We start from the raw sequence: 27,251 nt of genomic DNA on the forward strand, positions 1-27,251 counted from the left end.
TGTGCTGTACCTTTTTTCAAAACGAGCAGAGCGACAGATTTTGAAATGCTGGCATGTGCGCTCTGCGATAAGGGCGCGCAACAGAGGGCGTAGACAGGGTAGGGCCTGAGCTGGCAAGGCCCACCCAAAATCTGAACATGCCCACTCAGCAGAGCTGTGCGGGCATTAACAGATGTTAATGCCAGGCTCGGGCCGGCCTATAGGGCAATGCCCGAAACCAAAACACAAAATGTGGGCCCTTTTCAAAACGAGCAGAGCGACAGATTTTGAAATGCTGGCATGTGCGCTCTGCGATGAGGGCGCGCAACAGAGGCGAAGACAGGGTAGGGCCTGAGCTGGCAAGGCCCACCCAAAATCTGAACATGCCCACTCAGCAGAGCTGTGCGGGCATTAACAGATGTTAATGCCAGGCTCGGGCCGGCCTATAGGGCAATGCCCGAAACCAAAACACAAAATGTGGGCCCTTTTTTTGGTCAAAGTGGGCTGCTTTTTTGGCCAACGTGGTCCAGTTTGATGAGTTACTTCACCATACAACTAGTAGTTTTGACCAGTTTTGACAGTGTTACTGAATAAATATTCTTTAAAATGCATCACATTTTATCAAAAAACTCTCCCTTGGGTATTATTCAAACAGTCTGTCACAAAAGTAATCAATTGCTGTTTGCGTGGGGTGCTTTTTAATTGGTGCCCAAGACAATTGTATGCCCCAGTCCGACCCTTACGTAACTGCAGTGGGTCCAACTACATTAGCCACAGGCCTCACCTATTAGACCATGGGTGCACAACATACGGCCCGCGGGCCAGTTGCGGCCCACCATGCTGTTTTGTCCAGCCCGAGAGGCACAAACACTTTCCTAATGGAGGGCGGCCCGCAAGCAGCATCGGCCGCCCTCCATTAGGAAAGTCTTTGTTGTCTTCCGGGCCGGACAAAACACTGGCCCTCATTGGCTCAGCACACACGCACCACATCGCTCCTACGAGCCACGTAGTGCGTGTGTGCTGCACCAATGGAGGGCCAGCACTACGGCTGGCGTGGCCAGTAAGGCTTGATGCCGGAAGGCATTTCAGCCTTGCTGGCCACGCCAGCCATAGTACCACTCACCTCGCCAGCGTTCCAGCTTACCTGCCTTCCAGCACGTCCGGTAAGTGGTCTGTTCGTTTGTGTTTGTGTGTCGTGTCTGTTCTGCTGTATGTTTGTGTTGTGTATGTTGATATGGGGGGGTGTGGGGATGTCGGATGTGTATGAATGTTTGTTTTTGAGTGTTTGTGTTGTGTATGTTGAGATGGGAGGGTGGGGGGGTGTCGGATGTGTATGAATGTTTGTTTCTTAGTGTTTGTGTTGTGTATGTTGAGATGGGGGTGGTGGGTTTGGGTCTGTATGGGTGCATGCTTGAGAATGTGTGTGCTGAGTTGGAGGGTGGGGGGGTTCGGTTCTGTATGGGTGCATGCTTGAGAGTGTGTGTGCTGACTCGGGGGGGTGGGGGGTTTGGGTCTGTATGGGTGCATGCTTGAGAGTGTGTGTGCTGAGTTGGGGGTGGGGGTTCGGGTCTGTATGGTTGCATGCTTGAGAGTGTGTGTGCTAAGTTGGTGGTGTGGGGGTTTCGGGTCTGTATGGGTGCATGCTTGAGAGTGTGTGTGCTGAGTTGGGGGGTGGGGGAGTTCGGGTGCATGCTTGAGAGTGTGTTTGGGGCATAATGTTTGGTTGGGGGTGAGGGGGGCATGGGGCATAGTGTTTGGTTGGGGGTGAGGGGGCCATGGGGCATAGTGTTTGGTTGGGAGTGGGAGCCATGGGGCATAGTGTTTGGTTGGGGGTGAGGGGGCCATGGGGCATAGTGTTTGGTTGGGGGTGAGGTACATGGGGCATAGTGTTTGGTTGGGGGTGACGGGGCCATGGGGCATAGTGTTTGGTTGGGGGTGGGGGACATGGGCATGGGGCATAGTGTTTGGTTGGGGGTGAGGGGGCCATGGGGCATAGTGTTTGGTTGGGGGTGAGGGGGCCATGGGGCATAGTGTTTGGTTGGGGTGATGGGGCCATGGGGCATAGTGTTTGGTTGGGGGTGAGGGGGCCATGGGGCATAGTGTTTGGTTGGGGGTGGGAGCCATGGGGCATAGTGTTTGGTTGGGGGTGAGGGACATGGGGCATAGTGTTGGGTTGGGGGTGAGGGGGCCATGAGGCATAGTGTTTGGTTGCGGGTGGGAGCCATGGGGCATAGTGTTTGGTTGGGGGTGAGGGGGCCATGGGGCATAGTGTTTGGTTGGGGGTGAGGGGGTCATGGGACATAGTACTGGTTGGGGGTGGGAGCCATGGGGCATAGTGTTTGGTTGGGGGTGGGGGACATGGGCATGGGGCATAGTGTTTGGTTGGGGGTGAGGGACATGGGGCATAGTGTTTGGTTGGGGGTGAGAGCCATGGGGCATAGTGTTTGGTTGGGGTGAGGGGGCCATGGGGCATAGTGTTTGGTTGGGAGTGGGAGCCATGGGGCATAGTGTTTGGTTGGGGGTGATGGGGCCATGGGGCATAGTGTTTGGTTGGGGGTGGGGGACATGGGCATGGGGCATAGTGTTTGGTTGGGGGTGAGGGGGCCATGGGGCATAGTGTTTGGTTGGGGGTGAGGGGGCCATGGGGCATAGTGTTTGGTTGGGGTGATGGGGCCATGGGGCATAGTGTTTGGTTGGGGGTGAGGGGGCCATGGGGCATAGTGTTTGGTTGGGGGTGGGAGCCATGGGGCATAGTGTTTGGTTGGGGGTGAGGGACATGGGGCATAGTGTTGGGTTGGGGGTGAGGGGGCCATGAGGCATAGTGTTTGGTTGCGGGTGGGAGCCATGGGGCATAGTGTTTGGTTGGGGGTGAGGGGGCCATGGGGCATAGTGTTTGGTTGGGGGTGAGGGGGTCATGGGACATAGTACTGGTTGGGGGTGGGAGCCATGGGGCATAGTGTTTGGTTGGGGGTGGGGGACATGGGCATGGGGCATAGTGTTTGGTTGGGGGTGAGGGACATGGGGCATAGTGTTTGGTTGGGGGTGAGAGCCATGGGGCATAGTGTTTGGTTGGGGTGAGGGGGCCATGGGGCATAGTGTTTGGTTGGGGGTGAGGGGGCCATGGGGCATATTGTTTGGTTGGGGGTGGGAGCCATGGGGCATAGTGCTTGGTTGGGGGTGAGGGGTCCATGGGGCATAGTGTTTGGTTGAGGGTGAGGGGGCCATGGGGCATAGTGTTTGGATGGGGTAAGGGGGCAATGGGGCATAGTGTTTGGTTGGGGGTGGGAGCCATGGGGCATAGTGTTTGGTTGGGCGTGGGGGACATGGGCATGGGGCATAGTGTTTGGTTGGGGGTGAGGGACATGGGCATAGTGTTTGGTTGGGGGTGGGAGCCATGGGGCATAGTGTTTGGTTGGGGGTGAGGGGGCCATGGGGCATAGTGTTTGGTTGGGGGTGAGGGGGCCATGGGGCATAGTGTTTGGTTGGGGGTGGGAGCCATGGGGCATAGTGTTTGGTTGGGGGTGAGGGGTCCATGGGGCATAATGTTTGGTTGGTGGTGAGGGGGCCATGGGGCATAGTGTTTGGATGGGGGTGAGGGGGCCATGGGGCATAGTGTTTGGTTGGGGGTGGTAGCCGTGCGGCATAGTGTTTGGTTGGGGGTGACGGACATGGGCATGCAGCATATTGTTTGGTTGGGGGTGAGGGACATGGGGCATAGTGTTTGGTTGGGGGTGAAGGGGCCATGGGCCATAGTATTTGGTTGGGGGTGAGGGGGCCATGGGGCATAGTATTTGGTTGGGGGTGGGAACCATGGGGCATAGTGTTTGATTGGGGGTAAGGGGCCCATGGGGCATAGTGTTTGGTTGGGCTGAGGGGGCCATGGGGCATAGTGTTTGATTGGGGGTTAGGGGGCCATGGGGCATAGTATTTGGTTGGGGGTGGGAGCCATGGGGCATAGTGTTTGGTTGGGGGTGGGGGACATGGACATGGGCATAGTGTTTGGTTGGGGGTGGGAGCCATGGGGCATCGTGTTTGGTTGGGGGTGAGGGGGCCATGGGGCATAGTGTTTGGTTGGGGGTGAGGGGGCCATGGGGCATAGTGTTTGGTTGGGGGTGGGAGCCATGGGGCATAGTGTTGCACTCCAAGAGTGAACCCAATAATAAAGCTAAACCGGCACAGTTAGGAGATGTACATCCTTTGCTTTTTTGAGGAAACCTGACTCAACGAAGGCCATACTCCTCTTGGGCAACCCAAACAGCAAACTATAGCAGTCCAAAATAACGGAATGTCCAATCATAGGTCAATAAAATATATATAATTTAATTAAACAGACGATATACAATAACTAAATCGAAATAAATTATAACAATGGAAAATGTGTAGTACAAAATATAACTTTGAAATGCAATAAAAATCGTTAACCCTCAAAAACATATTCTTTTTCCATGTGTTTAATACAAATTGGGGGTTGAAAAAGCCTCCTGCCATGCCCCGCCTACTGCCCCGCCCACATTTACTGTCAAAATTAGTTGTGCACCCCTGTATTAGACAATCCTGGCTACGCCTCTGGTGCGTAGAATGGGGAACAACCTTCTTGAAGCGTTGCAGAATCAAACCGCGCCCACTAGCCTCAAAACATGTAATTTGATGGATACATGCAGATGCTACATGTGCAGAGGCGCTCGCGAGGCACTGAACGCTTAAGACTGGCGACGCCTGCCCAAAAGGTTGGTAATACCATTGGAATCTGCTTTTATGTGTTGAAGATCCCCATATGTCATCTATTTTCTACATAAACTTTCTTGTGCGCTACACCGAGTTTACACTCACAACCGTGCAGCGAGCAACTATACCTCTACACGCATTAATAGTTTGCTCCTCTGCATGGCCGCGTGCCCAGTTGATGTGTTAACAAAAGTTTAAAACTACCTGCAGCAACTGAACGGCACCGTACTGAATGCCCATAAAATGTGGGAAAAGTGGCGCTTCTGCCAGTCAAAATATGGCAGATTTCAAGATCATGGTTATTTTACAAAAGTAAGAGAAGCTAGGATATTCCAGCAACAAAATGCATGCAGCGCAGCTCTCGCAGAAGTGGTTAGTGTCAAAATAATGCCATGTTTGGGCAATCGCAATGTAGGCCGTAACCGCGAAGTCTAGTGCAGTGGCCTACACATGATGGCTCTCTATGTTTTGAAGTCACACTCCCAAGAGATGTAGCCATTGACTATGCTGGCTGGGACTGATGGGAGTTGTAGTCCAAAAGGTCTGGAGAACCAAAGGTTATAAACCCCTGGTATAGTGCAAATGCTTTGTGAGCTATCACTAGCTGGTGTGCTACCAATGCACCCCCTACAAAAATCAGCTCCAGAGTGGTCCGTGGTGACAGTCCTAGGCGACTTGCAAAGCATCGCAGGCCCAGGAGGCTGCACGCTATTCGTCACGCTCAAGCTAGCTGCTGCTTTTAATGCACTCTCAAGTTACTCTACCTATGATGCAGGCCGGAGTGTCGGGCTCCTCGTCATCGTGAGCAACCTCCCTGGACCCCCGTCCTGGATGCTAGGCCGCGGACCATACAGCTCACTATTTGCAATTGTGCATTTTCACATCTATGTGCCGCCGCTGGAGGCACGGGTGCCTACTTTTGATTTTCACTAAGGGGCAAACATTCCCACTCCCACTAGAAAGCACATGAGTTCTAAAATGCATCATTTCCACCTGGGACATGGTAGAATATGTTTTACAGAAGGAATGAATTTAAAAATACTTAAAGGATTTATAGGTTGATGTTATCCCATAATAGGTTTGCCACAAGTCACATTTAGACAGAATTGTGAAGGTTAGCCATGCGTCACATCTAGACAGAATTGTGAAGGTTAGCCATGCGTCACATTTAGACAGAATTGTGAAGGTTAGCCATGCGTCACATTTAGACAGAATTGTGAAGGTTAGCCCTGCGTCACATTTAGACAGAATTGTGAATGTTAGCCATGTGTCACATCTAGACAGAATTGTGAAGGTTAGCCATGCGTCACATTTAGACAGAATTGTGAAGGTTAGCCATGCGTCACATTTAGACAGAATTGTGAAGGTTAGCCCTGCGTCACATTTAGACAGAATTGTGAATGTTAGCCATGTGTCACATCTAGACAGAATTGTGAAGGTTAGCCATGCGTCACATTTAGACAGAATTGTGAAGGTTAGCCATGCGTCACATTTAGGCAGAATTGTGAAGGTTAGCTACAAGTCACATTTAGACAGAATTGTGAAGGTTAGCCCTGCGTCACATTTAGACAGAATTGTGAATGTTAGCCATGTGTCACATCTAGACAGAATTGTGAAGGTTAGCCATGCGTCACATTTAGACAGAATTGTGAAGGTTAGCCACATGTCACATTTAGACAGAATTTTGAAGGTTAGCCATGCGTCACATTTAGACAGAATTTTTAAGGTTAGCCACAAGTCACATTTAGACAGAATTGTGAATGTTAGCCACAAGTCACATTTAGACAGAATTGTGAAGGTTAGCCATGTGTCACATTTAGACAGAATTGGGAAGGTTAGCCATGTGTCACATTTAGACAGAAATGTGAAGGCTAGCCACATGTCACATTTAGACAGAATTTTGAAGGTTAGCCATGCGTCACATTTAGACAGAATTGTGAAGGTTAGCCACGCGACACATTTAGACAGAAGTGGGAAGGATTGCCACACGTCACATTTAGACAGAATTGTGAAGGTTAGCCACACGTCACATTTAGAAAGAATTGGGAAGGTTACCCACGTGTCACATTTAGACAGAATTGTGAAGGTTAGCCACGTGTCACATTAAGACAGAATTGGGAAGGTTAGCCATGCGTCACATTTAGACAGATTTGGGAAGGTTATCCACGCATCACATTTAGACAGAATTGTGACGGTTAGCCACGACTCACATTTAGACAGAAGTGTGAAGGTTAGCCAAGTAACATTTACACAGAATTGTGAAGGCTAGCCACGTGTCAAATTTAGACAGAATTGGAAGGTTAGCCGCGCATCACATTTAGACAGAATTGTGAAAGGCTAGCTCTGTCATCCCATTTAGACAGATTTTTGAAGATTAGCCACACGTCACATTTAGACAGAATTGTGAAGGTTAGCCACGCATCACATTTAGAAAGAATTGGGAAGGTTACACACGTGTCACATTTAGACAGAATTGGGAAGGTTAGCCACACGCCACATTTAGACAGAATTGGGAAGGTTAGCCACGTGTCACATTTAGACAGAATTGTGAAGGTTAGCCAAGTAACATTTACACAGAATTGTGAAGGCTAGCCACAAGTCACATTTAGACAGAATTGTGATGGTTAGCCACGCGTCACATTTAGACAGAATTGTGAAGGATAGCCATGTGTCATATTTAGACAAAATTGTGAATGTTAGCCACGTGTCACATTTAGACAATATTGTGAAGGTTAGCCACGTGTCACATTTAGACAGAATTGTGAAGCTTAGCCACGCATCACATTTAGACAGAACTGTGAAGGTTAGCCACGAGTCACATTTAGAAAGAATTGTGAAGGTTTGTCACAAGTCACATTTAGACAGAATTGGAAAGGTTAGCCACGAGTCACATTTATAAAGAATTGTGAAGGTTAGCCAAGTAACATTTACACAGAATTGTGAAGGCTAGCCACGAGTCACATTTGGACAGAATTGAGAAGGTTAGCCACGCGTTACATTTAGACAGAATTGTGAAGGTTAGTCATGCGTCACATTTAGACAGAATTGTGAAGGTTAGCCACGCATCACATTTAGACAGAATTGGGACAGTTAGCCAAGCGTCACATTTAGACAGAATTGGGAAGGTTAGCCACGCGTCACATTTAGACAAAATTGTGAAGGTTAGCCACGTGTCACATTTAGACAGAATTGGGAAGGTTAGCCACACATCACATTTAGACAGAATTGGGAAGGTTAGCCACGAGTTACATTTAGACAGAATTGTGAAGGTTAGCCAAGTAACATTTACACAGAATTGTGAAGGCTAGCCACGAGTCACATTTAGACAGAATTGTGAAGGTTAGCCACGTGTCACATTTAGACAGAATTGGGAAGGTTAGCCGCGTGTCACATTTAGACAGAATTGGGAAGGTTAGCCACGCATTACATTTAGACAGAATTGGGAAGGTTAGCCAAGTAACATTTAGACAGAATTGTGAAGGTTAGCCATGCATCACATTTAGACAGAATTGTGAAAGGTTAGCTCATGCATCACATTTAGACAGAATTGTGAAAGGTTAGCTCTGTCATCCCATTTAGACAGATTTTTGAAGATTACTCACGTGTCACATTTAGACAGAATTGTGAAGCTCAGCCACGCATCACATTTAGACAGAACTGTGAAGGTTAGCCACGAGTCACATTTAGAAAGAATTGTGAAGGTTTGTCACAAGTCACATTTAGACAGAATTGGAAAGTTTAGCCACGAGTCACATTTACACAGAATTGTGAAGGCTAGCCACGAGTCACATTTAGACAGAATTGTGAATGTTAGCGATGCGTCACATTTAGACAAAATTGTGAAGGTTAACCACGTGTCACATTTAGACAGAATTGGGAAGGTTAGCCACACGTCACATTTAGACAGAATTGTGAAGGTTAGCCACGCATCACATTTAGACAGAATTGTGAAGGTTAGCCAAGTAACATTTACACAGAATTGTGAAAGTTAGCCACGCGTCGCATTTACACACAATTGTGAAAGGTTAACTCTGTCATCCCATTTAGACAGATTCTTGAAGATTAGTGACGTGTCACATTTAGACAGAATTGTGAAGCTTAGCCACGCGTCACATTTAGACGGAACTGTGAAGGTTAGCCATGAGTCACATTTAGAAAGAATTGTGAAGGTTTGTCACAAGTCACATTTAGACAGAATTGGGAAGGTTAGCCACGAGTTACATTTAGAAAGAATTGTTTAGGTTTGTCACAAGTAACATTTAGACAGAATTGTGATGGTTTGTCACGAGTAACATTTAGACATAATTGGGAACGTTAGCCATGAGTCACATTTAGACAGAATTGTGAAGGTTTGCCACGAGTAACATTTAGACATAATTGGGAACGTTAGCCATGAGTCACATTAGGCAGAATTGTGAAGGTCAGACATGCGTCAGATTTGATGGAATTGCGAAGATTAGTCACGAGTCACATTTAGACAGAATTGTGAAGGTCAGACATGCGTCAGATTTGATGGAATTGCGAAGATTAGCCACGAGTCACATTTAGACAGAATTGTGAAGGTCAGACATGCGTCAGATTTGATGGAATTGTGAAGATTAGCCATGTGTCACATTTAGACAGAATTGTGAAGGTTAGCCGAGTCACGTTTAAACAGAATTGTGAAGGTTAGCCATGCGTCAGATTTGATGGAATTGCGAAGATTAGTCACGAGTCACATTTAGACAGAATTGTGAAGGTCAGACATGCGTCAGATTTGATGGAATTGCGAAGATTAGTCACGAGTCACATTTAGACAGAATTGTGAAGGTCAGACATGCGTCAGATTTGATGGAATTGCGAAGATTAGCCACGAGTCACATTTAGACAGAATTGTGAAGGTCAGACATGCGTCAGATTTGATGGAATTGCGAAGATTAGCCACGAGTCACATTTAGACAGAATTGTGAAGGTCAGACATGCGTCACATTTAGACAGAATTGTGAAGGTTAGCCACACGTCACATTTAGAAAGAATTGGGAAGGTTACCCACGTGTCACATTTAGACAGAATTGTGAAGGTTAGCCACGTGTCACATTAAGACAGAATTGGGAAGGTTAGCCATGCGTCACATTTAGACAGATTTGGGAAGGTTATCCACGCATCACATTTAGACAGAATTGTGACGGTTAGCCACGACTCACATTTAGACAGAAGTGTGAAGGTTAGCCAAGTAACATTTACACAGAATTGTGAAGGCTAGCCACGTGTCAAATTTAGACAGAATTGGAAGGTTAGCCGCGCATCACATTTAGACAGAATTGTGAAAGGCTAGCTCTGTCATCCCATTTAGACAGATTTTTGAAGATTAGCCACACGTCACATTTAGAAAGAATTGGGAAGGTTACACACGTGTCACATTTAGACAGAATTGGGAAGGTTAGCCACGTGTCACATTTAGACAGAATTGGGAAGGTCAGACATGCGTCAGATTTGATGGAATTGTGAAGGTTAGCCATGCGTCGCTTTTAGATAGAATTGTGAAGGTAGCCACCTAGAAGAACCTTGAGAGTACCCAATGCACTAGCCACCCCTCTCCTGCTCCTGTCCTACACACCGCCCTTGTAACATACACGCATCGGCTAGCCAAACTGCACAAACACACACTCTACATAACTAACACTCGCGTACAACAACAACCCAGGCATTGGACCTCCCCCTTACGGGTACACAAGCCAGTGCGCTCAACCACAACCTACAATACTTGCCAATTTACACATAAAACACACACCCAACAAAACAGACATTAATTTACAACAAACACCCCAGGCCCTGTGCCTCACCCTTACGGATACCACAGGCCAGGGCACGCAATAAACCCATCTGCAAGCCAACACACACAGAGACGCCAGTTTCTCCTGGTCCTGGACCTGTCCGATCCCTCTACCTTCACTAACCAGCCCGGTCCTCTTTCGTGCAAAGCCACGTCAGTGCCTGGACACTGCCCCTGGGGGGTAGCGGTGCGCAGTATAAATCCACATAGCATCTCAGCAACCGCCTCCTAACTTGCTGTGCTACCTTGCAGATTTCTGCTTTGGGAACGGTCAAAATGCACTGCATTCGCACTAGTGCAGTTTATGTGCAAGACTTAACAGCAAATCGTGTTTTATCGCCTGCAGCAGTGACCATGCTCATTTGTAAAGTACAGTCGACAGCTGAAAACTCTAACCATCTCTACAAGGGCAGAGTGTGCTTCCTGCCCCGGTTGCTACAGAAGTAAGGGGGCAGTAGCCCTCTTTGCCCTCCACACTCAGCGCCTAGGGCTGGAGGCGATTACATGGGCAGCCGATACTCCACTTTGTCCGGCACTCTTGAGACATGGCTCTCTCAACATCAGCACCCACTATCCAGGGGTATTAAGACGTATGCAGAAACCTCGCACTTTGCATGCATGATATGATAAAATAGGTTATTTATTACGCGCTTAATACCCAGAGGTTTCTAAGCACGGATCCGCGGACCGGACCTGTGGTGCTCCACATTGTCTTACTTCCAAAGCAAGCACGTTGCCCCTAAGCTATCCTCTCGCGACAGCTCTTGCCAGTTGGTCACTTGGAGGCACTACGAGGTGGAAGGGTATCTTTTAGTTCCTAACTTGCATCATACTCCTCTGCAGTATAACTATTAATCTTTTTGCTGACTGTACAAATAATACATCTGTTAGATTCACATGATGCGCATCGGCCGCCATCTAGTGGTTACTTGTGTTAGTACAAGTTGTTTTACTGACAAGTAAAAGCCCGGCCTTACGGGGGCGTGTCTTCTTGTCGAACTGTCCATCCTATGTGAAAACTCTGTTATACGGGATTTCGTCGCCCCTGGAAAACATCTCACAACAGAACAATGTAGGTTTTCTCCCGCTATCCAGCACTTTCCCCCAATACTCTAGGACTGGAGCTTGTCTATATAATTATACTGGTGCTTGAAGAGGTTGGGAAAGCTGTTTAGTGAGACGAATAGCATTGCTCATCACAAGGATGTGTTCTAGTGCATATGGACCTGAACCCACAGTAGAATGTGCACCTGATGCCCACAGATAAATAAATACCCACCATTGGCTCATTTGGCAGAGAGGAAAGAGACTCAGGCCCCGATTCTTAAGTTGGTCCAGTGCATGTGCTAAAGAGCACGATGAACTGTGCCAAATCAGGACGCCCTGGCTCCACCACTATTCTGAAGTGGGCCTGGGCGTCCTCGTAGTGCACGACAGTGCACCTTCAGGATTGCGCCTGTTTATTGGCACAACAGGCTCAATCCTGAAATCTCAGAAGCATTTTTGTAAAATAACGACACAGTCGTTATTTTACAAAACAGCTGCAGAGAACAAGGGTATATATGAACACTTTCATACACACCAAAATAAGCAGCTTCCACGTTGCAGAATACACTCCTCCACAATACCGGCACCAAAATGGTACATATATGTACGCCACTTTAGCGCACATTTAAAAGTGGAAGAGTGCCACAAGAATACCTGTATTATGTGGCAGGTTACGGAAGTGGCGGTTGTTAGGTTGGTTTCTCACACATCCTAGCAACCGCCACATATATTCTGAAAGTGGCGCATTCATACCAGCTTCGGAAGAATGCACCACCTTCAGAATAGGTCTTAAGTACCGAAAAGGTCGTTAATGCTTTTAACAAACATTTCGGTACTTAACACCAGTAGAGAATCGGGCCCTCAATGCCTGTGTCCACAACACGCCACCAGCACCGGGAATAGACCTATGATCTGGTTTCTGATAGTTCCAAAATAGAGCTTATGGGCAGGTCCAGTGCTTTAAATGGGACGGTCCTACCCGGCCCTGCGTACCTGCACTTCTTATTTTTGAACATTTGAGTACCTGCACTTCTTAACGGCCGAAAGAGAGTACCGGTACTCAACTATATTGCGAGGTGAACATCAAAGATTTTCATTTAACTTCATCACAACCTAAAGGACTACGTTTCTGCAGCCATTGCTGGGGAAAGCAGTGCCGCCTCCCTCCTCCTCTCTCCACCACCCACAGCGTCCATACGTCTCCTTCAGGGCCCATCATGCAGAACAAAAGGAGGGATAGGCACCCACTTACTGTGCTCTCAGCACACAAGGCCCGGAGCAATGTTTCGCTAAATGGTATTATTCTAATATGTAAATGTTTAAGTAACTGGCGTTGTGATGGAACATTCATCGACTGAAAACTCACACACAGCTCCTGTTTCCTACCAAATTTCTTATTAGGCAATGAAAGCGAGCAATAATAAAACTCCCCTTCTGAAGCTTAGTTAACAGCTATGATATCTGCTAGTTTGGTATGCATAAAAGACAATCTGATTTAATATAGATATTCAAACTGTCTTAACACAATGCATAACAACTGGAAGTTTGTGTGAAAGGATCCCAGATACACTGCTTTATCAAAGTGTGTGATGGTTGGCACATAATTAAATCTCACTGGGCAATGCATGAAAGCAAGAGGGTGTGCCTAAAAGGGAGCTGTGCCCAAGGTGCCGCTCCAAAACAGAAGGGTCCGAAAGCACTGCGCCAGAATATCCGGCTTTGTAGCTTGGTGAGTACCTGCACTTCAATTTTCCATTTAAAGCACTCCAGGTCAGTTGAAAAATGGCTGTAATGGTTATTTTGAATTTCTGCCTTAGTTCTAAAAATACCTACGAAGAATACTCATTTTGAGTTTTGTCAAAAGTGCTATTCATTGTCTTACAAGACACCGAGCGCAGGACACCTGTGGCGCCTGCAAGAATTTTTAAGCCAAGATGCATGAGGCCTGCAAATGTTGGCTAGCTATGCAGTGGCGTAACACTGAATGTGGGGAGCGGAACCCTGCAAGCCCTGCTGAGGGCTCCTCCCAAGCTTCTCAAAAAAGCACAGGCCACACCATAGACTCCTGGGGCCGGCCTGGGCCACCAGGCATGCAGAAGGCGCAGGTGCCCATGCAACCGACGGGAGGCGCTAAGCACAGCACTAGATGAAAAACATATGTTTATGAATCAAGCTCTTCATATTCTCACTTGTGTAGGAAAAAGGGGTGCCGGTGCCAGGCACCACTGTGTGTGAGACAGTACCGTTATTATGCACGTGCTAATGTTTGTTGCCAGAAGCGTGAGCGGGTACTGTAGGGCACTGACTGTAAAATATTTAAGGTCAGTGGTAGCAGGTGAATATTTTAAGTGCAGGGGCATTACCATCTCCCACAAATGAGTGTGAGTGGCCGAGTAGTGAGCGAGCGCTAGTCATGTAAAACGTGTGGATGTGGGATCTCTGCAGAATTTTTTTTTAACTAATGTTTTGAAATGGTCCATTTTGCAGCAAAACGTTTGAGAAGAATGGAGTAAAAAGCCATACAATTGGTTCTCTATGGTAACACATGAAAAGGTCCAGCATCTGCTATTACACCAACAGTACATGGGAGTATTTCACTACATCTTCATGATGCCTGTGTCCAAAACATATGCTAGCATTGCCACCCCTGAAAGTCGCTTATAAGAAGCTGCAGCTAGAATCTATGCCAGTAATGGTCCCTGTAAATAAATGCAAAACAAAAGAGGTGATGGCTGGAATGTTTAGAATTAATCTTAATCTCTGGCATTGCTCTGAGCAACCCTCCATAACATCGTTCTTTGCATGCCGAGCTATACAAGAAAGGGGAAAGACCATATGCAAATCAGGCTTGGCCCCACCCCAAAAGTGGCAGTCCAGCCCAAGCTGCGTGGTCACATCCCTTCTGCACAAGACCACGAAAACATCCCCAGATATGTTTCAGGCTCGTTGGGCCTCATCTGTGAGGAGTAGCTTGGGTCTCTATGCCCAGCAGGCACGAGACCCACGTCTGGCCATACCCGTCCCACTGTAAATAATTGTTGATGAAGCTGCGGACTCAATTTATGTCAGTATGGGGACTGCCAAATTTCTTTCATGAACAAGCAAAGGCAATATATGCCAGTAAGGTGACTATGTTTGCAGATTATTGAGAGATTTCCAATCGTTGCTAGTAACAGTCAATAAAAATAACTTCTTTTTTTCACCTTCCAACAAAAAAAACTCCTGCAGGGAGGACCGGCATCAGGGCCTTTCAACCTTTTTAGCTGAAACAGGCCTATGGCCTCAGCCAAATGTGTCATGTTGGAAGTCATGAGACGCAGCAACATACTCCTTTAATTCAGGACATTAGATTTGCCCATTGCAGCAGGCACATTACAGGCTGACTCTGCTAGCAGCCTTAGGCCTTGTCAGCCCTCAGGGCTCCTGAAGTATTCAGCATTGTTATCCCCTTGTTGCCTTTTCACTCTGGACTCCCCCACAATTAACGGTTCCATGTCATTTCATCGCCTGTAATTTCATCCCCTGTCATGTTAACGTGCACATTCCATCGAAAAAGCTAATGTTTTTTTATGGGGGGGCCCAAACCCCCCTCCCACACTTATTTTTGCTATTACCCGCCTACCCGCCCAAACTCTTATCTGCCCTTTCCCACTCCCACCCCCTAAAAAATGTAATGAACACATTTGATGGAATGTGCACGTTAAAATGCCTGGGAATGAACATGCAGGGCATGAAAAGACGTTGTACCCAATTAACACCCTGCTGTTAAAAGTGATTGTTAGCTTTGCACTGGACGTTTAGTATTTCATCTCCTTGCTGGCTGCTTGTACTGTATAATATGCAGCTATTAACCCCCTTGCTGCATTCTTTTGACTTGTTATCATTTAAGCACCCCAGGGGTTCAACCTGCCGGCCACTACAATTCAAACCACAAACAATGATAAACGGGGACAAAAAGAGCAGTTTTCTAATTTGTGGAAATTATTAAAAAGGGAGACAATTCAATCCGAGGCCATCAGTTCTAGCGCAAGGAGGCAGCCCGACAGATCTATTACTCAAAGCTGCATAAAGAAAAACAAAGGCAGAATTATGCTTATGTGGTTGCACACACAATCGGATGTACATAAGCACATGCAGAGTCTTCACATTTGGCTTTGCTGATATTAATTTAGCTGCTTATTGGTGACAGAAATTGCCCAACAGGTGGCAGCAAGAGTCTGCACGACCTTCCACCCAGGAAGGTGAGAACAGGTTCTGATAGTGGAAGAGTTGCATTAAGAACGAATGCTAAATCCCCTCCCTTTATTTAGTACACACATTGAAAAACTGCAGAGATAAACCTAGTACAAAAAGAAGAGGCGCAGGTATTCCCATTATTTGTTATTATTTAGATAGAATGACCAGATTTTCAAAATAAAAAACCAGGACCGGCCACAGACATAGAAGTAGGACTACCTTCACCCCACCCCCTCCCAGGTACCCTCAGTGAATGATTTCCATTTCCAGCACTGCACCGGGGTGTACACTGTGTGATTTGGCTGTAAGCCTGTTATGAACAAAAGGGTGTGTTTACTCTGATTCCTCTGACAGGTCTTGTTCTAGGTTTCCTTTTCCCAAGCAGTCTTAGTGGCACAAGCACTTGATGCATGTGGCTGCGAACTGAAAGTTTGGGAGTTCGAGGCCACAGCTGGGTGGCAGAGATGTGGTTGTTTAAAATGGCCGAGCTATTAAAATGATTACGTTTTATTAATAATAGGATAAATTGTTAATGTCAACTGTCCCTTCCCCAAAAACCGGGCGTTGCGGATGGAGCACAGCAAAACAGAATATTAATAGATGTGTCAGCCCTACCTGCATGTGTGCTTCTCTCTCTCTGACATACATGTACTCACATAATGCTCAGACCTGGGAGAGCCAGGGAAATCAGGGGAAGGCCAGAGCCAGGGGGTCTGGTCTGGCTCCTAGGGCCAATGGCCAGGGAAATGGCTGCACGAAACAGGGGAGGGCCACTGTGTGGGGCTCTGGGGAAAGAAAAGTGGCAAAAGGGATTGAGGGCCAACAAAAAGGGCTGAACAAGACTGGGGCAACAAAAGGGGGCTGGGTGCAATAAAAGAGGCTAAAGTGGCAAAAGAGGACAAGAGGCAATAAAAGGGGCTAAACAGGACTTGGGTGGTCAAAAAAGGGGCTAAACAGGACTGGGCAGCTAAAGGGGTTGGTGGCTAAAGGGGAAGGGGCCAGGAGCAATGTTCCCTCTAAGCTGTGCGCATGTGCGCTTGCCCAGCTTCCTTCCGGGTGCCGCTCAGATTTCTAGCAGCGCACACATACATTTCTCACATATGCAATAAGATTTAATAAGGCACAAGCCACAGCAATTACCTGACATTTGCTTTCACTTAAAATAATTAACTAGTCATGATATTCTGGTCTAGCTCATTTACATGACCCTACTATGCCTGTGTGACCTTAAAAACCGAATACAGCCACAAGAGGTAAAAACTAATATGGAAAAGTGGTTCCATGAACAGAAAAGTCTCGTTAAGATATGCCTACACACATAAGTAAATACTGCCCCTCCCCACCCATGACTCCTATGCTTTAGTCTACCACACATTTACTCTGACCTCTAAACTCTACCCCAGAGCCTATTTAGATATTACCAGGATTCTTCCTCTCTTGGCTCTGCAAAAGGTTACCAGACTTGTACCTCCATCCACTTGTCTTATGTTTGTTGTAATTTAAATAATGTTCAAGCAACAGACCTTCTATCATTCATGGTGCCTTACCAAAAGTGCCCTTTTGACTACACTGGCACCCCTGAGATGCGTTCTGCATGCTGCAGCATGACTCATCAAAGGACTCTGGAAGTTCGACCCTGGCCCTCCTCTAACTGCACTGGCTCCTGCTGCAAGCCTCTACAAGGCTGTCACCCTGAAGTCCCCAAGATACCTCACTGAGAAACTCTGCATCCCCAGAGGCCTGCGATCCACCAGAAGTCAGGAACTGTGCAGACTTGAACTCCGATGGCACGGGAAGAAAAGAACCATCCAGTCATCAGACTCACCCCATTGCTGCTACCATTCAGGAAAGAGCCCAAGACCTTCCTTTTCAAGGAATAGCTCCTCTGTAACACCTAGGTCCACACACCCTGCACTCTACCGTACTGAGATTCTTCTGTGATCTGCTGCTCACTGTCTCCTACCCTGGTTGCTTGTAAATACCTTGATGCAATTGCACACCCATTCCCTTTTTCTCTGCCTCCCTTACAGTGACTGTAAAGTGCTCTGTTGCTTCCCGGAGCTAGGTCCACGCTCAATAAATACCCTAATAATAATAATAATAATAATACAAGTGTCACCCGCACTATGTAACCAACTATCATCCTAAATATCGGATACTGACTGTAAGTAAGCAGGCTACTTGCATGTCTAATCTCATCCCATGCTTTCTATTCTTGAAACATATGTCACGCAAGCACTTTGAAGGGTCCCCTTGCAAGCTGATGCATTATAAAACTCAAATATTAACTTTCTCTCTATGGATTTTGAGTAGACAAATGTCATGCTCAGTGTCTCCTGCTTTAGCATTGCAAACATTACCCTATGGGTGGAGAGTAAGATTGCAATATTTACTTGGCCTGCAAGGGATAATGGGTATGTGCTAACCCCGGTATTACTAACATATATTCAGACAGTAGAATGCTTTTCACACAATCTGGATCCTTTCCAAGTGTTCAGAGTTGTATTGGGCATAGACCTCAACAAATTATACTGTAACTCGCTGCTATACAAAAACGGTATCACTTCTCAGCTGTATAACCCGACCCAACTATATAAGGGTGGGATACGTTGCAAGCAATCTTGCATGCACTGCAAAATAATGGCGTACATGCAGATTCATGACACTTCCTTAAAATGCAAATCATATCACAGTGAGGCACTAAAATGTTTTAATTGCAAAGTATTATGGGTCTACAAATATCCCAGTGAATGTTTTACTGCTGCAAACCCTCACTTTTCATAGTGCCCTGTCAACTAGTATTGGAGGCTACCACGAGAGCCAGAGTGGGATACGACTGGAAGAGCACAGGGAGGAACACTCCTTGTAGGTGATGGGTGTTAAGACGGATTTCTGAACTCTGTCCTGGTGGCGCAGAAGTTCAGAAGGCCAACCTAATTACTTGGAACAGGGTAACCTCTGGACAAGCCAGACCAATCAAGGTAGCGATCGCGGCGGTCAAGACTAGGTCTCAAGAGGGGTGAGGGTGACTGAAAGCCCGCAATGAGCACACAAAGCAAGAGCGCTTACAAACTACTCCAAACAGTTGTTATATCAAAAATAGATACACATTTATTTTAAGGCCTTTAAAACAATGACCGTAGCGAGAAAATCACAATATCACAATACTAAACCAACACATACCATATCAACACAATATATATACAAATACACAGTCGCAAGCGTTTAAAGGCACGAAATATGTAGTCCACCTGAAAGGAAAGGAAAACAGGCAGTGCGATAACGCTTTAGACTCAGTTCGCCTTCAGAGGCACCTAACTAGATGGAAGTCCGAGCCCTGCGAAGAGTGGAGCCTTGTGCTCAAAGTACCTGCCACGCCGGTGCCAACGGGCAAAAGGGGAAGCTCTTCGGAGGAAGTCAGGCAGTTCGGGTTAGTGCACAGCAGAAGGAGAACAGGTTCCGCAACTCAAGCGTAGCCTCCACAGCGGGCAGAAGCAGAGCGCGAGTACGGCCAAAAGGGTGCTGTTTTTAAACAGCAGGGAAAAGCAATGGGATACTGCAGGAGGGCGACCAGATCCTAGCTAAACTACTCACCGGTCCCCGAAGCAAGCAGACCCAGGCTTCTCCACGTTAGTTTCAGCAGCTGGCAGGTTCAGAAGAGCAGGGAACGCCTCGTAGTCGTGTAGAGCAAAAAGACGTCCCAATCGACGAAACCAGCACAGTTTGTTGCCGCAGCAGGACAACGGAGCGGCCGTGTGTATTCGAGCCAAATGTACACTCCTCCCTTCAGACTTGGGAACGCCAAGTGTACGAAGCGTGGGAGAGTGACAAGGACTCGAAATACAACACAACCTGGCGGCGGTTACAGAGCAGGACTCCCTTGTAAGCTGGTCAGTCAACTGGATGGCCCAGAGACGCTTCCGAAGGCTTACTTGGCAGGAGATGATGAAGTCGCCGGGAATAGCTGTTCCTGCTATTCCAAAGGTCGAAGCACCAGTACAGGCCTTCTGGTTCGATCAAAGGAGGAAAGGGTTTCACAGGACGACAGCAGTGCAAAGGAGGATTCCTTCAGCGGGTCACCAGCGATTCCTCGGTCCAGCCTCTTGGTTGCAGGATACTTGGCTCCTGTATTCCTTCGTTCGTGAGAACTCAGGAGATCGACATGGTAGTGGTGTTTCCAGCCCCCTCTTATCCACGGTTCCCTTTGCGCCAAAACGGAGGGGAGCCAATGGGAGATCCGCTCATCAACACACATACCATACGTGGACCAATCACGGACCACGGTGGTCCCAGGCATTCACACCACCCTAGACTCTCTGGCACCCAGGATGTGTATTGGGACCAGACATCCCAGCCCACACCCTGGAGGCACACAAACGACATGTAGAAGCCCGCGAAAGCAACCACATTTCGCGGGAAAGTACATGCCCAAATAAGGAAGGCCCCGGGTCGCCCGACCTGGGGAAGGTGAAGGGAGCAAGACGGTCAGTGGACAGGACAAAGGAGCCTCGTGGTCTGGCCATTTTGGGAGCCAGGCCACCATTTTGGGTTCAGTGCGAAAAACGTGCTCAGAACGCCAAAAGGAGCTCAAAATAAACAAAACGATCGCTGCCACCATTCCAGTCCCTGAATGACTTGCACCGATCAAAATACCATCCTAAAAGAGTATCTAGGGCCCGTAGAAGGCTAGAGACCCAAGAGAGCTGTAACTTAGCTTACAGTGCCCTCTTGTGTCATGTTGCACTAAAGCCGCAACATGATAAAGGAAACTACGGGAAACAGCGTTCCCCGGTACTGACTGTCTTAAGGGCATGTCAGTTTCCCCGTATGAAAGGAGCGAAAGCCCAGAGGAGTGCGGCAGAAGGCTGCACTTCTCTGGCAAAGTCAAGAACAAGGTGAAAAACAACAGCAAAAAGTTTAGGGGTTGCCACATGGAAGGAAAATTCCCTACTATTACGAAATCTTTCCTAACACTCGCCCCTCCCAGACTATGGACAGGGGGAACTAATCCACCCCTGGATGAGTCTCTTGTTCAGGTCGGTTAAACATTCTGGACAACCCATCAGCATTGCTATGTTGGACACCTGGCCTATGCTCAATAGTGAAGTCGAAGCCTTGTAGACTTATGGACCACCTAAGCAACTTTGGATTCTCCCCCTTCATGTTCATTAGCCACTTTAACGGCTTATGGTCAGTCTGCACAGTGAAGTGGGTCCCATAGAGGTAGGGCCTCAGCTTCCTTAGGGCCCACACAACAGAGAAACATTCTTTCTCTACCGTGGACCATCTGAGCTCTCTGTCCTTAAGCTGGCGACTAATAAAACCGATAGGGTGTTCCTTACCCTTCTCATCTACTTGTGATAGTACAGCTCCTATCCCAGTGTCAGAGGCATCCGTCTGCACGATAAAAGGTCTTTGATAATCCGGGGCCCTAAGGACAGGGGCCTGGCACAAGGAGTCTTTTAAGCTATTGAAGGCCTTCTCACACTCGTCGGTCCAAGTTACCTTCTTGGGTTTCTTCGGAGTTGTGAGGGCAGTCAGAGGAGCAGCTATGGTGCCATAGTCTGCCACAAAATTGCGATAATACCCCGTGAGTCCTAAGAAGGCTCTCACTTGGGTTTGCGTAGTGGGGGTAGGCCAGTCTTGTACTGCTTGTACTTTACTGGGTAGAGGCTGTATCCTCCCTCCACCTACTTCATGTCCAAGGTAAACCACTGAGCCTTGTCCAATCTGGCATTTACTAGCCTTTATGGTCAAGTGGGCTTTCTGAAGAGCCTGGAGCACAATCCCGAGGTGTTTCACTTGGTCTTCCCAGGTGGCACTGAAAACTGCTATATCGTCCAGATATGCAAGGCAGAATTCGTCCAACCCATTCAACACATGATTCACAAGCCTCTGGAAAGTGGCAGGTGCATTCTTCAACCCGAACGGCATTACCCGGAATTGGTAAAGGCCGTCTGGAGTAGAAAATGCTGTCTTCTCCTTGGCATGTTCTGCTAAAGCTATTTGCCAATAGCCAGCAGTGAGGTCAAACGTGCTGAGGTACTTGGAGGCACCCAAAGTATCCACCAGCTCATCTGTTCGAGGCAAGGGGTGTGCATCTGTCTTGGTGACAGCATTCAGAGCCCTGTAATCCACGCAGAACCTCAATTCAGAAGTGCCTGCTTTTGGTACCAACACCACTGGGCTGGACCAAGGACTACTGGAGGGTTCAATCACCCCAAGGTCTAACATTTTGTTGACCTCGGTCTTAATATAAGACCGTACTTTATCTGACATCCTGTATCCCCTACTTTTGGTAGGTACACTGTCTCCTGTGTCAATGTTATGTTTGCACCAAGGTGTCAAACCAGGCGACTGTGAGAACAGGGGGGAAAACTGCCTAAGCAAACTTTTTACCTCAGCCTGCTGATCAGAAGTCAGGTGAGGGGCCACTCGGACACCCTCAAAGGAGCTATCTGAAGGACCGCTCTGGAACAGGTCGGGGAGAGGTTCAGACTCCTTTTCCTCAACGTCTGAAGCCAGTAGCAGTGCTGCGATTTCGACTCTTGGGACGAAAGCCTTCAGCCTATTCACGTGAAACACTTTTGGAGCCTGTCCAGGCCTTCCAAGGTCCACTAAATAGTTCACCCCACCCAGGGGCTCCACCACTGTGTAAGGGCCTGACCATTTGTCCTGTAAAGCTCGAGGCCTTATTGGATTCATGATCAGGACTTGCTGACCAGGTGTAAAGTTGATGAGGGAAGCTTTCTGGTCGTACCAATGTTTCACCAGCGCTTGCCCTGCCTTCAATTTATCACTAGCCAAGCCCATCAGAAGTACCATCCGTTTTCTGAGCCCTAGCACATAATCAACTACATTGGTAGTAACAGGGGGAGTGGGCATCTCCCATCCCTCTTTGACGATGGCTAAGGGTCCCCGTACGGGATGACCGAACAGAAGTTCGAAGGGGCTGAAGCCAACACCCTCCTGTGGTACCTCTCGGTAGGCAAACAGCAAGCATGGTAAAAGAAGATCCCATTTTCTTCTCTGAGGCTCCTCCAGAGCCCCAATCATGCTCTTTAACGTTCTGTTGAAACGTTCCACCAGACCATTGGTCTGGGGGTGGTATGCAGAAGAGAACTTGTAGGTGACCCCACATTCTTTCCACATAGCCTGCATGTACTTCGACATAAAGTTGCTGCCACGATCTGACACAACTTCTTTAGGGAAGCCAACCCTAGTAAATATGCAGAGTAAAGCTTTTGCAACTGACTTGGCAGTTACAGTTTTCAATGGGATGGCCTCAGGATACCTGGTTGCATGGTCGACCAGCACCAGGATAAACCTATTGCCCAAGGATGTTTGCGGGTCAAGGGGACCAACGATGTCGATCCCTACCCTTTCAAATGGTACCCCCACAACTGGGAGCGGTACCAACGGAGCTTGGATTGTCGCGCCAACCTTACCAGACAACTGGCAGGAGGCACAACTCCTGCAGTGACTTTCTACTTGCACCCCCATCTTGGGCCAGTAGAAGTGCATGGATAACCTTTGCTTGGTCCTCTTCATACCAAGGTGACCAGCAAGGGGAACTTCATGCGCCAACTGCAGGAGGAAGGGCCTAACAGCAAGGGGAACCACCAACCTCCTATGGTCTCCTTCTGTAGACTCTGTGGGCTCACTATACAGGAGTCCACCTTCCCAATAAATCCTATGCTTCCCAGGAGGTTCACCCTCAAGCTGGGAGCAGGCCTGTCTCCTTAGGCCTTCCAGAGATGGGCACTCACGTTGGCCTTTACTGAATTCGTCCCTATCAGGACCTCCTTCAACTAACAAGTCTTTTAGTTCAGGATGATCGTTGGGGTCGAATACTTCAGGCATCGCCACCTCCTCGTCAGGCCCGGGCGATTGACCAACTTCCTCCACCGCAGTGGTAGGCGAGCTCGGGGGAATATTCTCTTTCCCTCGTTTTGACTTGTAGACTCCTTTCGCCTTGGGTTTCCCCTTCGGCTGGGGCGGCGTATTGGACTTGGCCAATGCTGCCCGTGCTTGAGACCGTGTGTAGGGTCTTTCGGCAGTGTCTCCTACGAGCCCTAAAGCTCTGAGATCATTACCCAACAAGACCTTTCCCGGGACGTTTCTCTGAATGCTCACTGGAATCCTGACTGCTGTACCATTTAAAGTAAGATTTACAGGGATCACGGGAAACATACGGAGGGGGCCGTCAGCCAACTTAGTGGGCATCAGAGTAGCTCTGGCAACTTCCTCTGAGTCTACCAAGGTAGAATCCACTACAGTGCGACTGCACCCACTATCCCTAAGAGCTGGAGTATCCACTCCATTGATCAGCACAGTGTCTTTAAAGTAGTGCTTGGTATTATCCGGAATCCTAGCATAAGCCTCTGCGACTTTAGGCTCCCAGGAACCCAGGGACACTAAAACTACCTCAGCCTCTATTCCGCTGGGAAATGAGTCTGAGGAGAAGGATGCTCCTGTAATCTCTTCTTCCTCGTAGGAGGAGAAGGCCAGATTAGCGGAGTGGACCCCCAAAGGTCTAACCTTACAACGGGGATCCCCCTTCACGTGGTCAGTTGCTCCACAAGAAAAACAAGCCCCAGTGGGTCTGTTTACGTAGGGAGGCTTATTGTAACCAGAGTTCTGTTTCGGAGGCGGACCTCCACTGCCCTGTGAGTTCTCTTGTGTCTTACCCTTGTTTTTCTTTTTGTGGCCCTTATGGGAAGAAGATTTAGCAGATTCCCCATCCTCCATATCTTTGGACTTTTTCCCTTCCTCCTGCTTACCAGGATGAGTTTTGTCCTTATGGGACACTCGATGTGACACCCATAAGTCTGCTGCAATGGCCAGCTTCTTAGGATCTATCTCCTTCGAATCGGCCAAATGCTGCTTAAGCTCCGGGGAAGAAGAAGCAAAAATATGTTCCAGCATGACAAGATTTATCATGCCTTTGAAGGTAGAAACCTTATAACCTTCGACCCAGCCAGTTAAGTTTTTCAAAGATTCAGCGACATAAGATACCCAAGTACCACCTTCCTTTTTCTTATACTCTCGAAAACGCTTTAAATATTGGGCCGGAGTCTTCCCAAACTTTAAAATGAGAGTTTGCTTTAACATTGCGAAATCAGCTCGCTCAGCCTTCGACATTTCCATGATGGCACTACAGCCAGAATGGGGCAGTCTACTGAGCAACCACGCAATCTTATCAGCATTGTCAACTTCTTGAACCTCGCATGCATACTCAAACGCATTCAGCCAGTCCATAATGTCATTCCTTTCTTCATACACACTGAGCAGATCTTTCGGAAACCGTGGATGAGAGGAAGCCCCAGACCCATGTCCAGGACCCTTGGATCCATTTGCAACCTGAAGCTTGGCCAGTTCCAACTGGTGATCCCTGTCTTTCTGTTTTTCTGCCTGTTCGATTTTTAGTTTGGCTATGCTGAATTAAAGCTCCTGCTGCCTAAACCGCAGCTCTTGCTTCTTGAATTCAAGCATAGCCTCCCCATCAGCACTGGCAGAGGTAACATTAGACATCTCGTCCTCCCTTTCCTCGTGGTCGCGATGGATCAGTGCAGCGGCAGAACCGTCGGTTCTACCAGTGAGAGCAGCCCCACCACCTTCTGCACTGTCCTCAGAAGTTATAGCGTCAAGCTGCGCTTCTTGCCACGCCACGATTCTCTGGATCATTTCCAATTTTGTGCCTTGAGAGGAAACACCTCTCTCCGCACACATCTTTTTCAGCGTTTCTGATTTGGAAGCATTTAAAGTTAACAAGGTATTTGTTTCCATACTGTTTGATAGGACTATGGCCTTTTTAAAGTTATACTACAACAATTCAGTACGTGTACTGTTTGGAATAACCTGAAATGCCTTAGTTCGAGCGCAACACTGGATACCTTCAGTCGTATCCCACCGCTGTACACCAATTTGTTAAGACGGATTTCTGAACTCTGTCCTGGTGGCGCAGAAGTTCAGAAGGCCAACCTAATTACTTGGAACAGGGTAACCTCTGGACAAGCCAGACCAATCAAGGTAGCGATCGCGGCGGTCAAGACTAGGTCTCAAGAGGGGTGAGGGTGACTGAAAGCCCGCAATGAGCACACAAAGCAAGAGCGCTTACAAACTACTCCAAACAGTTGTTATATCAAAAATAGATACACATTTATTTTAAGGCCTTTAAAACAATGACCGTAGCGAGAAAATCACAATATCACAATACTAAACCAACACATACCATATCAACACAATATATATACAAATACACAGTCGCAAGCGTTTAAAGGCACGAAATATGTAGTCCACCTGAAAGGAAAGGAAAACAGGCAGTGCAATAACGCTTTAGACTCAGTTCGCCTTCAGAGGCACCTAACTAGATTGAAGTCCGAGCCCTGCAAAGAGTGGAGCCTTGTGCTCAAAGTACCTGCCACGCCGGTGCCAACGGGCAAAGGGGAAGCTCTTCGGAGGAAGTCAGGCAGTTCGGGTTAGTGCACAGCAGAAGGAGAACAGGTTCCGCAACTCAAGCGTAGCCTCCACAGCGGGCAGAAGCAGAGCGCGAGTACGGCCAAAAGGGTGCTGTTTTTAAACAGCAGGGAAAAGCAATGGGATACTGCAGGAGGGCGACCAGATCCTAGCTAAACTACTCACCGGTCCCCGAAGCAAGCAGACACAGGCTTCTCCACGTTAGTTTCAGCAGCTGGCAGGTTCAGAAGAGCAGGGAACGCCTCGTAGTCGTGTAGAGCAAAAAGACGTCCCAATCGACGAAACCAGCACAGTTTGTTGCCGCAGCAGGACAACGGAGCGGCCGTGTGTATTCGAGCCAAATGTACACTCCTCCCTTCAGACTTGGGAACGCCAAGTGTACGAAGCGTGGGAGAGTGACAAGGACTCGAAATACAACACAACCTGGCGGCGGTTACAGAGCAGGACTCCCTTGTAAGCTGGTCAGTCAACTGGATGGCCCAGAGACGCTTCCGAAGGCTTACTTGGCAGGAGATGATGAAGTCGCCGGGAATAGCTGTTCCTGCTATTCCAAAGGTCGAAGCACCAGTACAGGCCTTCTGGTTCGATCAAAGGAGGAAAGGGTTTCACAGGACGACAGCAGTGCAAAGGAGGATTCCTTCAGCGGGTCACCAGCGATTCCTCGGTCCAGCCTCTTGGTTGCAGGATACTTGGCTCCTGTATTCCTTCGTTCGTGAGAACTCAGGAGATCGACATGGTAGTGGTGTTTCCAGCCCCCTCTTATCCACGGTTCCCTTCGCGCCAAAACGGAGGGGAGCCAATGGGAGATCCGCTCATCAACACACATACCATACGTGGACCAATCACGGACCACGGTGGTCCCAGGCATTCACACCACCGTAGACTCTCTGGCACCCAGGATGTGTATTGGGACCAGACATCCCAGCCCACACCCTGGAGGCACACAAACGACATGTAGAAGCCCGCGAAAGCA

The sequence above is a fragment of the Ambystoma mexicanum genome, chromosome 12, assembly GCF_040938575.1.
Source record: "Ambystoma mexicanum isolate Mex_15411 chromosome 12, UKY_AmexF1_1, whole genome shotgun sequence".
Taxonomy (NCBI): domain Eukaryota; kingdom Metazoa; phylum Chordata; class Amphibia; order Caudata; family Ambystomatidae; genus Ambystoma; species Ambystoma mexicanum.